Here is a 13,655-nt window from a genome sequence, read left to right on the forward strand (position 1 = left end):
GGGGGGAGGGGAGGCGGAGCCACTGAGTCACCACAGAGAAATGGAAAGACCTCTGTGTTTTTACTCTCTGGTAAGCTCCCCCACGCCCAAGAAATTCCCCATCCCAAGCCTCCCGCACCTCCCTGCCCGACCGACCCCCTTCCTGCTTCCTGTGGGCCTAGCTAACCCCCACTGACCTGGGAGGAGTGTTGGCCCTGGGCATTGGAGGACACAGCCCACAGGTCACCCTGTGTCAACTCAGCCCTGGTTCCTGGGCGGGGGTGTGTGGGCAGCTTCTTCCAGGCCCAGAGAGGCCCCCACTGGCCTGGGTTGGGGTGCACAGTAGCCCGGACAGCGGCCCAAGAGCCAACCTGGCCCAGAGTGGACGCGGGCCAGCCTCCTCTGCCTCCTTCTGGGAGCCTCCCAGGGCCTGGCTGGGCTCAGGACAGGGGCCTTGCCTCTCTGTGATCAACAGCTCAGCAACCCCAGCCCCTTTGGGGTCTGGGCCCCCAGGGGCTCCACGCTGAACCTGTCTTCCTATCTGTGAAATGGGTCCTTCAGTGACTCCCCAGCACTGCGGGTGGGGGCCCGATGGTGGGGAGCTGCGGGTGCCCACGACTTGTAGCGGGTGGAGCTCCTCCACCTGTGCCCTCCTGGCCACACCCCCACACCACCCCCTGCCCCCTCGGCCTCCATCTCTCTGCCACACCCCGCCTGGGCGTTCCCAGAGTGGCTTCCCTGGCAGCATCAGCGGGAGGGGGGCCGCTGACTTGTGGTTTCTGGGACGCGCCAGTGTGGGGTTTCAACCTGGCCCTGGAGTCTCCTCCCAGGCAGGCGAGTCAGCTGCTCTGGGACCTGGGGCTGAGGCCGCCCCATGGGCAGCAGGAGAACCAAGCTTACGGGGCCACCCACCCGCTACAACAACCCTGGCGTCGGTCCTACCCCCACCTGGACCGCCCCCAGCTCCAGCCCCCGGGCTCTGCCACTTCTCACTGCGCTCAGGGGCCCTCTGCACCCTCCTCCCGATGAAGCCTTTGGAGCCTGCTTCTAGACACACCATTCTGTTGCTCAAAACCCTTCAGTGGCTCCCTCTTGCCTGAGGAGGAAAGGCAGAGTCACTGGGCCTCCGTTCTCCGAGCTGCAAAATGGGTCTTCAGGGAGGACTGCCTGCCCCCATAGGGCTGCCAGGGGAAGGTGTGAGTGGGGAGGCCCCTGATGTGCTGGGCAGGTGGGGGCTCCCAGTAGCACCCTGAAGCCAGTGGGACCTGCTTCTGTCTCTTCCACCCCTTCCTAGCGCCCCAAGCCCTGTGCCAACCACTCCTGACCTCTGGGCGCTAGAAACACACCATATTCCCATGCCGCCTCCCAGGCTTCACCTGGGCTTTGCCTCTTCCAGAGGCCCAGAGTGGACCGGGTCGGGGCGGGCTGGGCAAGCGATGGGTGTGTGCCAGACTGAAGTGGGCTTGGAGGTGGCCGCAGGAACGAGCTCAGGCCCGGGGGGCGTCCGTCCTGGTCCTGGACCCCAGTTCCTGGCATCCCTCCCAATGCCCACTCTTGTGTGTCGGTGAGCAGGGCCAGGACAGGGAGGGGAGGCGGATAACCACACCCCGTCTCGGCTCAGGACCCGCCCACCACCCCCTCTTCTCATGGGGCTCAGGGCAGGGGTGAGGCACGCCATCCTCCTCTTGGTCCTCATTTGTCTTTTGAGAAACTGAGGCTCGGGAATGCAAATGGCCAGCCAGGCCCCAGTTGCCAGCTCAGGTCAGGCAGGGCTACCCAGGCTAGACAGCCAGCCGAGGCTGGGGGTCACCGGGCCGGTGGGGGGTGGGGCAGGGGGAGGTGAGGGAAGGTTGGGGAGGGGTGGGCAGCCCGGAGCCCAAGTCCCGGCCTGAGGGCTGGGCAGGAGGGGCTGGGTGTCCCTGAAGCTCCCTGTGTCAGGCACCACCAGGATGGAGGTTGGGGGTGTCTCCCACCAGAGGATCCAGGGTCAAGGAGGAGGGGAAAGGAGCTTGGGGCAGAGGGACTCCAGCCAGGCCAAGAGGAGCTGTTTTGGGGGAGGTGATGGCTGCTGGGACAGGGTGGTAAGGGAAAGGAGCCCGGGTGGGGGCAGGAGGAGTGGGCGGGGCAGAGCCCGGACAAGGGGGCCTCCGTGGAGGGTCTGCGCTCCTGACGTCTCACCTTCCAGGACCCCAGGAATCCCAGCAGAACTGACTCAACTGCATGCCTGGGTTTGGAGCCTCTCAGTGAGGCGGGGTGGGGGCCAGCATCGGGACAGCCTAGCCACTGTGGGCCCCAGGCGTGCTGGAGCAGGGCGGCCCACTCGCCCGGCACGCTGGGACTGGTCTTCTCTCGGCGAGCTCAGGGACTTGGGAGGGCCCTGGCCAGACTGACTTTGGGCTGAGGTCGGGCGGGTAGAGCCAGAGCAGGGCCACAGAGCAGGTCTGGGCACCCCCCAGTGGCCAGGCCCCAGGCCAAGGCTAGCGTCCCTGCACCCATCTCTGTGCCCTTGTCCTAGGAAGAGGGGCAAAGCTGATGCCTCTCGGCCCATCCACCCCCCACCCCCCCGGGGGCCCAGCCTTCAAGGCTCTGCCGCCGGTCCCGGCTCTGCCATCTGCCACTGGCCGGGCGCCCCAGGGCGCTGCCCGTGACGCAGGCTGTGGCCTCTGGTCCACCTGCCTCCTGGCCAGATCCCAGCCCGCATGCACACACAAGCATGGTCACGCATGCACAAGTGCACGCACACGCATGCTCACGGTCAGACCGGTTCTAGGCGCCTGGCTCTTGGCCCGTGGAGGACAAGCCTGCCCGGCGGCTGTCCTCTCCCTTCCCTGCCTCTAGCCTTGGCCTCCCACCTGCCAGGTGGGCAGGACTGCCCAGCCGAGGCCTCACTAGGCTGGGCACACAGAGGAGCCTCACAGCTGCAGGGGGTGGGGAGCAGGGAGAGGACAGCCCCTGGTTGTGGGGACCCTGGAGATCCCTGTGCGGCTGGGTGGCTGGGTGACATCATGGAGCACCCAGCCCTCCCCCACACGGGCGCCTCCAGCTGGGTGAGTGGGTTCACCAGCAGCGCCCTCGAGCTCCATGTCACCCATGCTCATCCCTGTCACTTGACCCTCAGGGCCTGGAAGGGGGCTGCTGACGGGCCCTGAGAGCCCCTTAGGGCAGGCCTGGTGCGGCGGACCCTCAGATCCCAGTAGCTCCCGTTACTTAGGTAGCTGGACGCATCAAGGACACATCAGCCCCGCCTCTCACCCTGGCTCCCGCGCTCCCCTGGGCTCATGGTGACGCCCTACCTGTCACTGCAACAATTTGGGCCATCCTGGCTTGTGGGTACCCCACTCACCCTCTCCTGGCCCCTGCCTCAAGGTGTGGGGGTGTCCAAGGGTCATCTGGGGAAGCTCTGTGCAAGCTGCTGAGCCCACTGGGACTGGCGGGGAGTGGGCATCTGCGTGGGCAGGGGCAGTGAGCGTGCACCCATGTGCCAGGACCTGGGTGGGCTTCCCCGGGCGCTGGGTCATGGCCTGGGCCTGTGTGGACCCTGACCAGCAGGCCTGAGAGCCAGCCTCCCCAGGAGGGTGCAGGTGGCCCTCCCCGTGCCCGAATGTCCCCTGAAAAGTCCAGACCCCCTGATGCCTGGACGGCTGCAGCTTTCACAGCCTGTGACCAGACCTCACCCACAGGCTTCATCTCTGGGCCAGGGCAGCTGGGCCACCACCACTGGGCAGCAGAGTGGCTCATCGCTCCGGGGGCCCCAGCCCTGAGCCTGACAGAGGGCACCAGGGCCTGTACCTGCCCCCTCAGCACACACCCCAGGACCTTTGGCCCCACCCAAGCAATTGCCACCTCCCAGGCCCCCTCCAATGGGAAGCCCCTGCAGCCTGAGGGCTGTGCTTTCCCCAGGCTCTGGCCTGGCCTGAGGCAGTTGGTTGGGAGGGTCTCCTGCCCTGGGGACACCAGTCTGGGTGGGGCAGAGGGGAGGAGAAGCGGGTTGGCCCACTAAGCATGAGTACACACACACCAGGGCGGTGTCTAGGCTGGGAGGTGCACCAGAGATCCGGATCCAGGAAGCCTGGGCCCGGCGGGTGGCCGGGGTGTGCGTTGTCAGGGTTGTGGGCGCCACGGGAATGAGGGGGGCACGGGCTAGGGGGCGCAGGCCAGGGAGAGCAGTACAGAGGCAGTGGGGGGGGGGCGCAGGTGGAAGGAGGGGAGGGCAGGGACAGCAGACAAGAGGCAGGGTGTGGGTCTGGAGGTGGGGGCAAAGCAGTGGGGAGTGCGGGACTCGGCGGGAGCCTTGTGGCCCATGGCCGCGGGGCAGAGGCACCTGGGGACACAATGGGCCCTTGTCCGGCCTGCTGAGGCTCCTGGGTGCCGTGCCGGGACCTGTGGGGCGCCTTGAGCAAACACACGCCCTGTTCCGGCTGCACACAGTGTCCTGGGACGGGCAGCCATGGCGCTGGGCCAGCAGAGAGGGCGGCAGCAGGCCCAGGCACACACTGCCAGCCAGAGCCGCCCCTGCCCGGGGTCCTGAGTCGACCGTCAGGGCCCACTGGGCTCCCTGAGGCTCGGCCAGGCGCAGGTGTTCCCGAGGCCCCACCGGCCCCAGCAGGAGCCTCTCTCGGCCGATGGCAGTGGGCTCATCACTCAGCCCGTCTCCCAGGGCCTGCCACCCTGACCCCACGTGGCGACGGGACCCAGGGGCTGGCCGACGCTGGCCCGGGCTCACCTGGACGCCTGGTCTGTGCCCTGGACGCAGGGCCAGGCTCAGCTCTGTGGGGATTGGGGCTGCAGGGGGCCCTGCGCACGGCTGAGGCCTGGCTCTGTGGGGTGGGGTGGGCACAGGGTAAAGCTCCCCTCCCTCTTCCTTCACAGTTCTGGAGGCAGCCAAGGAAAGAGTCCTGGCCATCCAGGAACGCATGGGGGACCGCGGCTGTGCTGGGGCTGCTGAGAGTGGGCCTGTGCAGGGGCCGGCATGGGCACTGAGGCCCGGGGGCCCGTCGCAGGCCAGCCTGGGTCTGCAGCTGAGGTCCCTCGCTGAGGGCCGTCTCTCGGCTGCCACCCGCTGCAGGGAAAGGGGCACAGGACCTGACGGGCCCAGCGGGGGACCTGTCTTAAGCCCAGGAGGGTGACTGCTCTCCAACGCACCGGGGAGGTTGGCAGGGCCCCAGGAGGGGGCATTTGCATGACAGATGAGTTCCCTGGAAAGCTGCTGTGCCCAGGAGGCCCTGAAGCGGTCGTGCCCTGGGGCACTGCGCCCCGAATCCTGCGCCCCCAGCCACCTGAGCCTGGCCACCCTCACAGGCCAGCCCCGCCCACTGCTGTGTCCCCCAGGCCTAGGCAGGCCTGTGTCCCCAGCTGGTGGTAGTCTGCTACTCCCAGGGAAAGCCTGGCTCCGGGCCACACAGCCAGGTCCTAGCCCCAGCCGGCCTCAGAACTTTTCCTCACCTGTTAGGAAGACCTCAGCGGGGCCCAGAGCCGCTCGGTGCCCCTGGGGTCCCTATGCCTAGCTGGTGGTTCTAGGCCAGTGGGGACAAAAGTGTCTGCCATCTGAGCCAGGCCTCCTCTGCCTCCCTGGCCTCCCAAGGCCGCTACCCCACTCCGCAGCTCCGCAGGTGCAGGGGCTCCCTCCCAGATTCCCGGTCCCCAGCATCAGGGAAGAAGGGAAGACCTGGCCCGCTCAGGTAAGGGGAGGCGGGAAGGGAGGTTGGATGCCTGTCTGGCTGGGGGAACCGGTGTCAGGGTGCTGTCAGATGGGGCTGGGGGCCTCAGTGGTCCACTGCTCTCCCCCTTGGCCGCCTTGGAGGCATCAAAGGAAAAAGGCGTCTGACCGTGAATCACTGGCGGTGGAGGGGCGCCCAGACCAGTGCCACCAGGTGAAAAGTGAATGTGGGCCACGTGGGTCATTGAACGTAGCCTGAAACAGGTGAAATTAACAACTGATCTCAGACCTGCTGTCCGAAGCCCTTCAACACGCGGTCCGCACAAACCAGCGTCAACGACACTACTCACGTCTCTCCCTCTACGAAGCCCCCACCTCCTGCACCTCCCGCATCGTGGGCAGCTCAGGCCGCGGCCCGACGGGGCGCCTTTCCCATGGTGCGGCTCTGGACCCCGACTGGGGGCCCGGAGCCCGTGACAGACAGATCGCCCACCAAGGACGTACCGGTCGCTCCCTGGAGATCCCAGGGCACCTCCGAGTTCCCAAGCCCCAGGCAGGGAGCCTCGGGGGGAGGTGGGGAGATGTGCCCAGGGAATGTCTTTTTAAAAAATACGCACATTTTAATATCCAAATTACTAAATGCAAGATGCATGCAGAAAAGGGCACCAAATTTTGTGCAGTTTGAACAATAGTAACAACGCAAACATTGTATGTGACCCCCCCACCCCGGTCACCCAGCAGGGCCTTGCCAGGACCTCAGCCTGCCCTTGCGCCCCCTCCTACAGAAGACCACGTTAGTCATCCCCTGGCTGTCCTTATATTTACCACCTGTGCTCACGTGGCACTCCGTGTCAACACGGTCCTGCAGGATGCCTTCTCAGAACAGCCTCCCCTGCAGCTCCCCACCTGAGCCTGAGGCCAGCCCCCTGCTCTCCCTGTGAACCCCTGCCCTCCCCCCTGGCCCCCGCCCTCCCCCCGGGCCCCCCGCCCTCCCCCCCCCCCCCCCCCCCCAACCCTCCCCCCCCCCACCCCTGCCAGCACTGGCCCAGGGACCACTGCTCAGAAAGCAGGAAGAAGTGACACTGAAGGAACTGAAATACAGAACTTTTTCCTTTTTTCCATGGTTTTTTTCTCAACTAGTCATGGTGGCTTTTGTCATTTAATGTTGTTCTGAGTAAAACATTAAATTGCAAAGTCGTTATCGTCAATGTTCCCATTTTTACACTGTGTGGCCCGAGTTGTAAATGCAAATATCAGCACAGAACTCACTACAGACACGGAAATCCCGTGGTTTGTGTTCTGTGGCTCCTGACAGGTGTGTGTACTGTTTTCGGAACAGAGCAGGGAACACGACAGCACCCTAACCCAGCCGTGCGTTTTCACTGTGGTAAAACATCCACGACTCGAAATCCACCTTCTAACCGCAGGTGTGCAGTTCGGGGGCGCTAAGCACGTTCGCCCCTCTGTGCACCTGTCACCGAACTTTTGTCTCCCCAGGCTCTGTCCCCACATCACGCACTCTCCCCACAGCCCCTCCCCGGCCCCGCCGTCTGCTCTCTGTCCCCCTGGGTCTGACCGCTGCAGGTGCCTCCTAGAAGTGGAACCAGACAGGATTTGTCCTTCTGGGTCTGGCTTATTTCACTCAGCACAGTGTCCTCAGGGCTCCCCCGGGTCGTGGCAGGTGTCAGCAGGCTGAGTACTACTCCACGATGATGATGGGGCACACTTTGTCTGTCCCTTTGTCTGGCGGGGGACACCGGGGTTGCTTCCACACTTGGTCCACTGGAATAACACTGCCAGGAACGTGTCTGAGTCCCTGCTCCTGGTTTTCAGAGCCATATGCCCACTAGTGGAACCCCGTGTCCCACGGTGACCCCCCGCTGTCATCCACGGCGACGGCACCATTCTCCATCCCCAGCAGCAGTGCACAGTCTAGGCCGGCATGTGGTGTTGGGGTTGCAGCTGTCCTGGTGGGGGGAGGGGGAATCTCAGGTGGTTTTGATTTGCAGTGTCCCCGGGTTTTCCTGCCCGACACCTTCTTCCTGTCCTCAGGGTCATCTGCACCCAGCTAAGATCCCCGGCCACCACGGGCCCCTCCCCCTCAGCCCCCCCGTGGCCGCCCCCTCCTGACCCGGGTAGCTGCTTGCCCACTCCTTCTGCTCCATCCTCCCCTCCTAGCCCCCACCTGCTCAGGGAGCCCCGCCAAGCCTCCCCGTCCCCAATATCAGTTTCCCCCCCCACCATGTCTGACAGACATATCTGGGGCATCATTTCTCATCCTTACAAGCCTCTCGGGTCCCCCCGCCAGCCGTGAGACTTTACCGGCCAGCTCTTGGAGGGGTGGCCCTGGTTGCCGCCCCCTGCCCTCCTGAACACCCTGGGCTCCACCCTCAGCGTTGTGCGGGTGAGCTTTGGCCACACGGCAAACCATCCCGAGCTTTACCAGCACCGGTTTGTGACCTCATGGTCTCTGTGGGTCTGGAGTCCAGGTGGGGTGAAGCTGCTTCCCCCGCGGGCGGCGGATTCCGTCCTCCCTGGTGGGGCTTCCCGCAGCTCTGCACCACATGGGGTGCACCTCCGTGGGGCACCTACCCGCGGAGCCTTACAGGTCAGCCTCCCACCAGGCCCACACGGGACGTGAAACCAGGAGGCGGGATCCAGAATCCTCCCGGTGCTCACCACCCACCCTGGTCCTTGCCTCTGACCTGGATGACCCCAGGGCCCCTTCTCGCTGACACCCCCTCTCCCCTGGAGGGCCTAAGTCCTGTGCCACCACTGCTCTGTCCTTGGTCTTCCCAATGGCCTTCTTGCCGTTGTTGGCCCTGCCTCCAGCTGAGGCCCCTGGCAGCTCCGTGGCGGCGACTGAGCAAGACGGTGGTGGACAGCCTGGCCCGCCCACTGAGAAGTGCCGGGGCGAGGGGACAGCCCGGCGCCCTTGCACACGTGGTGATTCGCTGGCTCTTCTATGGGGCCCATGGCGGCGCCCTGGGGAGAGGAGCGCAGCCTGTGTCCGCCTGGGTCTCTGCAGATCCAGAGCAGCACTGTGGCCCCAGAAACGTGGGGGCACGTGGGGCCACGTCCTAAGTCCACACACCACAGTCCCCAGATGAACAGCTGGGGTTGAGAACTCAGCCTACGAGCTGGGGCTATACTGTGGTCGCACGGAAGCTTTGGGAACTCCCCCCACCCAGCCAAGATCGCAGATAAGCAGAGCACCCCTCCCAGGGTGCAGGTGACCCCACCCCCACTGCCCCAAGGGAGCAGGCCACGGCTGCTGTCAGCCCGCGTTAACTCGCCGGGTCAGCCCCTGCAGCCTGGCGGCCACAGGCCCACCACAGAGCTGCCCGAGAAGAGTGGTGGTGTGGCTGGAGCAGCTCTGCCGAGGGCCATGACCACGGATTTGGTGAACGCATGCTTTCCTACCCCAGCCAAGAGGACTAGAAACGGCACCCCCACCGAACAGACCACATGCGCTTTCCAGTTTAGCCAGCCTTCACCCCCGTGGGCCAGGGCTGGGGGGCCTCGGGGGCTACCCCGCACACCTCAGAGCCCAGCCTGGGCCCAGCCTGAGCAGCGCGGCCACCTGGCCACCAGGCACGGGGCCCGCCACGGGGGGAGGGGGGCCGGGGGGGGCGGGACAGCTGTGGCTTTGTGTCCTCCACTGGCAGGAGGCGGCCTCAGCCACCCAGATGCCTCGGCGCTGCCTGCGGCTTCAAGAAGCTCTGTGCACAGCGTTTTGGGCCATTTCTCCTGTTTGCTCCGGAGCGCCAGACGGGCTCGGAATGCACGGGGTCAGCAGTGAGCAGACGCGGGGGCTGGGCAGCCCATCCGCCATCCAGCACTCCGCCACCGCGGCTCCTCGTCACATGTGCGCTCCAGCGCTCACTCAGGCCCTCACTCAGCACTCACCACCTGGTTCATGCACTCATTCATTCACTCGCTCACTGGTTCACTCATTCATTCACTCACTCACCCCCTGGCTCACTCACGCATTCATTCACTCAGTCACGCACTCACCCAGTGGTTCACTCGCTCATTCATTCACTCACTCACCCGCTGGTTCACTCACTCATTCATTCACTCACTCACACACTCACCCACTGGTTCACTCAGTCACCCAGTGGTTCACTCACTCATTCATTCACTCACTCACCCACCGGTTCACTTGCTCATTCACTCACTGGTTCACGCACTCATTCATTCACTCATTCATTCATTCACTCACTGGTTCACTCACTCATTCATTCACTCACTAAGTCATTCATTCATTCATTCAATAAGTAGTTCTTTCCTGAGAGCCAACTCTGAGCCAGGCCCACGTCAGGTTTCAGGGAGGGAGGGCAGTGGCTGGAAAGAGAGGTGGGTTTATTCATTTATTCGCCATTAAACAAAACTTTCTGGAGAGGCTATGGGTCTGCAGCACTGCCGATGGCTGGACAGATGGACGGATGGACAAGAGACACACAGATTCCCCAGCTGTGGGTTCTGGAGGAAGCATCCCTGCAATAGTCACCTGAAGCGAGCCCCCCGCCACCCGCTGCCCTCTTATTTTCTCCGACAGAGGCAACCATCTGGTTGGCCGAGGTGGCACCTCCAAGGGGGCCTCAGCGGGCTGCAGGCTGTTGGCAGGCCCACAGAGGACATGACCCTGTCAGCGTGCCAAGGCCTGCATGTGGGAACCAAGATAATGGTGGACCTGGACCACAGGTAACGCATCCAAACCGAGCACCCCGCCCCCCCCCCCCCCCGGCCCCCCCCCAGCCCCGCCCCCGCCCCGCCCCCGCCCCGCCCCCGCCCCGCCCGGCCCCGCCCCGGCCTGGCCTCCACCCCGAACCTCGGAGGGGCCCTCCTCTTACTCCACGCCAGGCTATCAGCAACGCCCCCCATGCTGCTCCGCGGCCCTCATCGCAGCCAGGAATTTCTCAGCAGCACTCCCGGCACTGTGCCGCCGAGGGATGCGTCAGCCTTTGTCCGTTTGTTGCCCCTCTGTGCAGAACCCACCGGGTGCCCAGCCCGCAGGGTAGGAGCCAAGTGCCCCGCCCCCAGATCTGACCCCTGAAGTCCCTCACGCCGGCTCCTCTTGACCCTCAGCTCCCACTCCGGGCAAAGGTCCCCGGAGGCCCAGGGATCTGCTGTTGAGCCCTCCATGCACTAGGCCCAGAGCTGAACTTCAGTACCTGGTCAGGGGGATGGAGGAGTGCTCATCTCCCCCTCTACCCCTCAAGCCTTTGAGCAGCGCCTCTGAGCCTCTGCAGGGGCCACTCCTGATGGTGCAGACGCAGCCATCGGGGCATGGGAGTCGCCGGTGCCCGGCTGCCCATGAGCTCGGGAGGGTCACTCTCGAGGCCCAGGGCCTGGCGCGGACTGGCTCAGTACTCTTCTTCCAGTGGCTGAAAAGAAGACAGAACAAGATAAAACCTCATTACAGCTTGGGTGGGGGTCCAAACACCGGCCCACCACCAGCCGGAGGAGGTTGCAGTTCAGATGTAAGGGGAGCCCTACCCGCCCCGCCCCCCAGACAGCAGGGACACAGCTAGGCACTGTGTGGACAGAGGCTAGACCAGGCAACCTGAGGGGAGGCTGCTGGATCACAGGCAGGTGGCAGGCACCTGCCAGGGGGCCAGGGTCCTGGGGCCGGCACAGCCTCCTGTGCACCCACCTCCTTTCTCCCTCCCTGCTCCTGGACACCCCCACCTAGGCCTGCAGAGCGGAATCCACACCCACCCCAAAGGGCCGACCGAGGTCGCTGGAGAACCACGGAATTGACTCTGGCCCACGAGGGCCCAACAGGACATGCAGTGGTGGGGAGGGGGGCTGCTCAGAGCCACAGAAGCCCTGGGTAGTGGGGAGATGCAACGTCAGGGTGGGGCGGGGGTGGGGAACTGTCACCCTGACACAGGCCTGCCCCCCCCTCCAGTGCCAGGCACCCTGTGGCACTTCACAGCTGCACCGGGCAGGGGGACAGCTTGGGGACCGTGCCTGGGATGGGGGCAGGGGTGGGTGAGTGAGCTGACGGGAGTCTCCTGGCTGGGAGCGGGGCCAAGAGGGTGCAGTTGCTCACGCCCTGGCCATGAGGACAGAGTGGCTGTGCTGATGATCGGGGCTTGTGTGTATGCGGGTGTGTTCAAGTATGTGTGCACACGTGTGTGCATGTGTGTGAGTGCAGATTATGTGTGTGCACATGCGTGTGTGAGCCACAGGCTGGATATGGTCCTGGGTGGCAGGGACATGATGCCCACTGACCCCAAGATGCTAGCTGCCCTGGGGCAGGAGGGGAAGGAGAGCGTCTTGGGCTGTTTTGGCCACCACCTCCCCCACCCCCTCACGGAGCCTGAGCCTCATCCCGCCTTCCCCATGCCTAACCATGCCCTTCTCTGTACTCCTGGGGTCTTCAGTCCAAGGCCACACTCAGGGGCAGCCCTGGTTGCTGTGACCTGACCGAGACCCCTGCCCACACCTGTGATTCCTGCACCTGCCCGCTCACAGTGTGGGGCTGCTCTCTTTGTGGGCTTCCACATGGGGCTGTGACCCCACGGTGGCCAGGCCTGCTGTGCTCCCCGCTCTGCCTCAAGCTGGGGGCCCAGTGGGCACGTCTCAGGGGTCCGTCCCTCTGTGGTCAGGGAGCAGGAAAGAGCAGCCTCCAGGTGACTCCCCTGCCCCCCACTGTGGGACTGAACACTGAGGGCAGCTTTACCCCCAGAGCTGGAAGCCTGGGTCTCCTGGTCAGAGGAACATAGAGACAAGGGGATAGACAGACAGGCCCAGCTGGTGGCCAGTAGAAGCTGCTGAGAATCGGCGGAAGCTGGGGCGGGCGGCCGGCGGGTGGCCCGATGGGTCCTGGAAATCCTCTCTTCCTGTTTTCCCAACAAAGGGCCTCTGTCCCCCCAGGAAGGCTGCTGGCCAGTGGCGGGCGGACGCGCCTTTTCCGTAAACAGGGTTGTTTTCCTTTTCTCCTCTTGTCACAATAACAGCGGGCTCCAGGCCCCCCATCCCCGCTCTGGGTACCACCGGCCACAGGGGCCTGCAGGGGAGGGGTCACCGCTAGCTGAGGACAGGCCCCCCGGAGCAAGCAGGAGACAGGAGTTCAGTGGTGCCCATCCCATGGGACGGGGGGGAGGCGGGACCAGCCCTGGGGTCCTCCAGAGCCAGAGAATCAGGGGGCTGTGCTGAGCCTGTGACCAACAGGGCCTGGCCCAGCAGCACCTGGAGCGGAGGGCCAGGGTCGAGTCCACAGGGGGCTGGTTTCCTGAGCCTCCCTCCAGCTGGATCTCCCTCCAGACTGCAGGGGGCCACAGTGCTGGCTGGGGGGGCCACCTCGGGATGTTCAGCCAGGTGGGTGCTATGGTGCCTGCGCCACAGAGGAAAAGCTCAAGGGTCTGAGAGGACCTCTGAGGGGGACCCATAGTAGACTGAGCCTGCCTGCATTCCCGGAAGGTCTGCTCTTGCCCGCCGGCCACATGGCCTCAGGAGTGGATGACAGGGGAGGGAAACAGCCCCCCCCCCCCACCGGGAGGACCCACGAGAGTGTTGGGACCATCTCGCTGACCGTGGCTGGGAGCTGTGTGCACCCTTCTGCGTGCCTGGCCGTGCAGCGGAGCAGGAGTGGGCTCTGTGCCCGGGCGTGCATGGCTCTGAGTGGGCCAGTGTGCTAGCGTGTGGGGCTGATTGTGTGCGCCCAGGCAGCAGGGTCTGAAGGGGCCTGTGTGAGGGGCTGGGGGGCTATTTATAGCTGCCTGGCTTGGGGAGGAGCTATTAATAGCACGGGTGGAGGGTGAATGGACAATATACTCAGGGTGGGGTGCGGGCGGATGCCATTCTCTGCCAGAGACACCCGGGGGCTGGCACCCCAGCCCCCACCCAGGCAGCCAGACAAGGGCCACTGTTATGTGGCCAGTGGCTGAGCCAGGGTGCACGCTCACCTGGCAGAGCAGGCTGGGGGAGCCCCAGGTTGGAGCCCCCCTCCCCAGTCACCCCTCAAGGGGCCATGTCCCAGCCACCCTTCACCCTAAGGAGGGGTGTG

This window comes from Callorhinus ursinus, unplaced genomic scaffold (assembly GCF_003265705.2).
Source record: "Callorhinus ursinus isolate GAN/ISIS: 27379988/994484 unplaced genomic scaffold, GSC_fseal_2.0 scaffold48, whole genome shotgun sequence".
Lineage (NCBI taxonomy): Eukaryota > Metazoa > Chordata > Mammalia > Carnivora > Otariidae > Callorhinus > Callorhinus ursinus.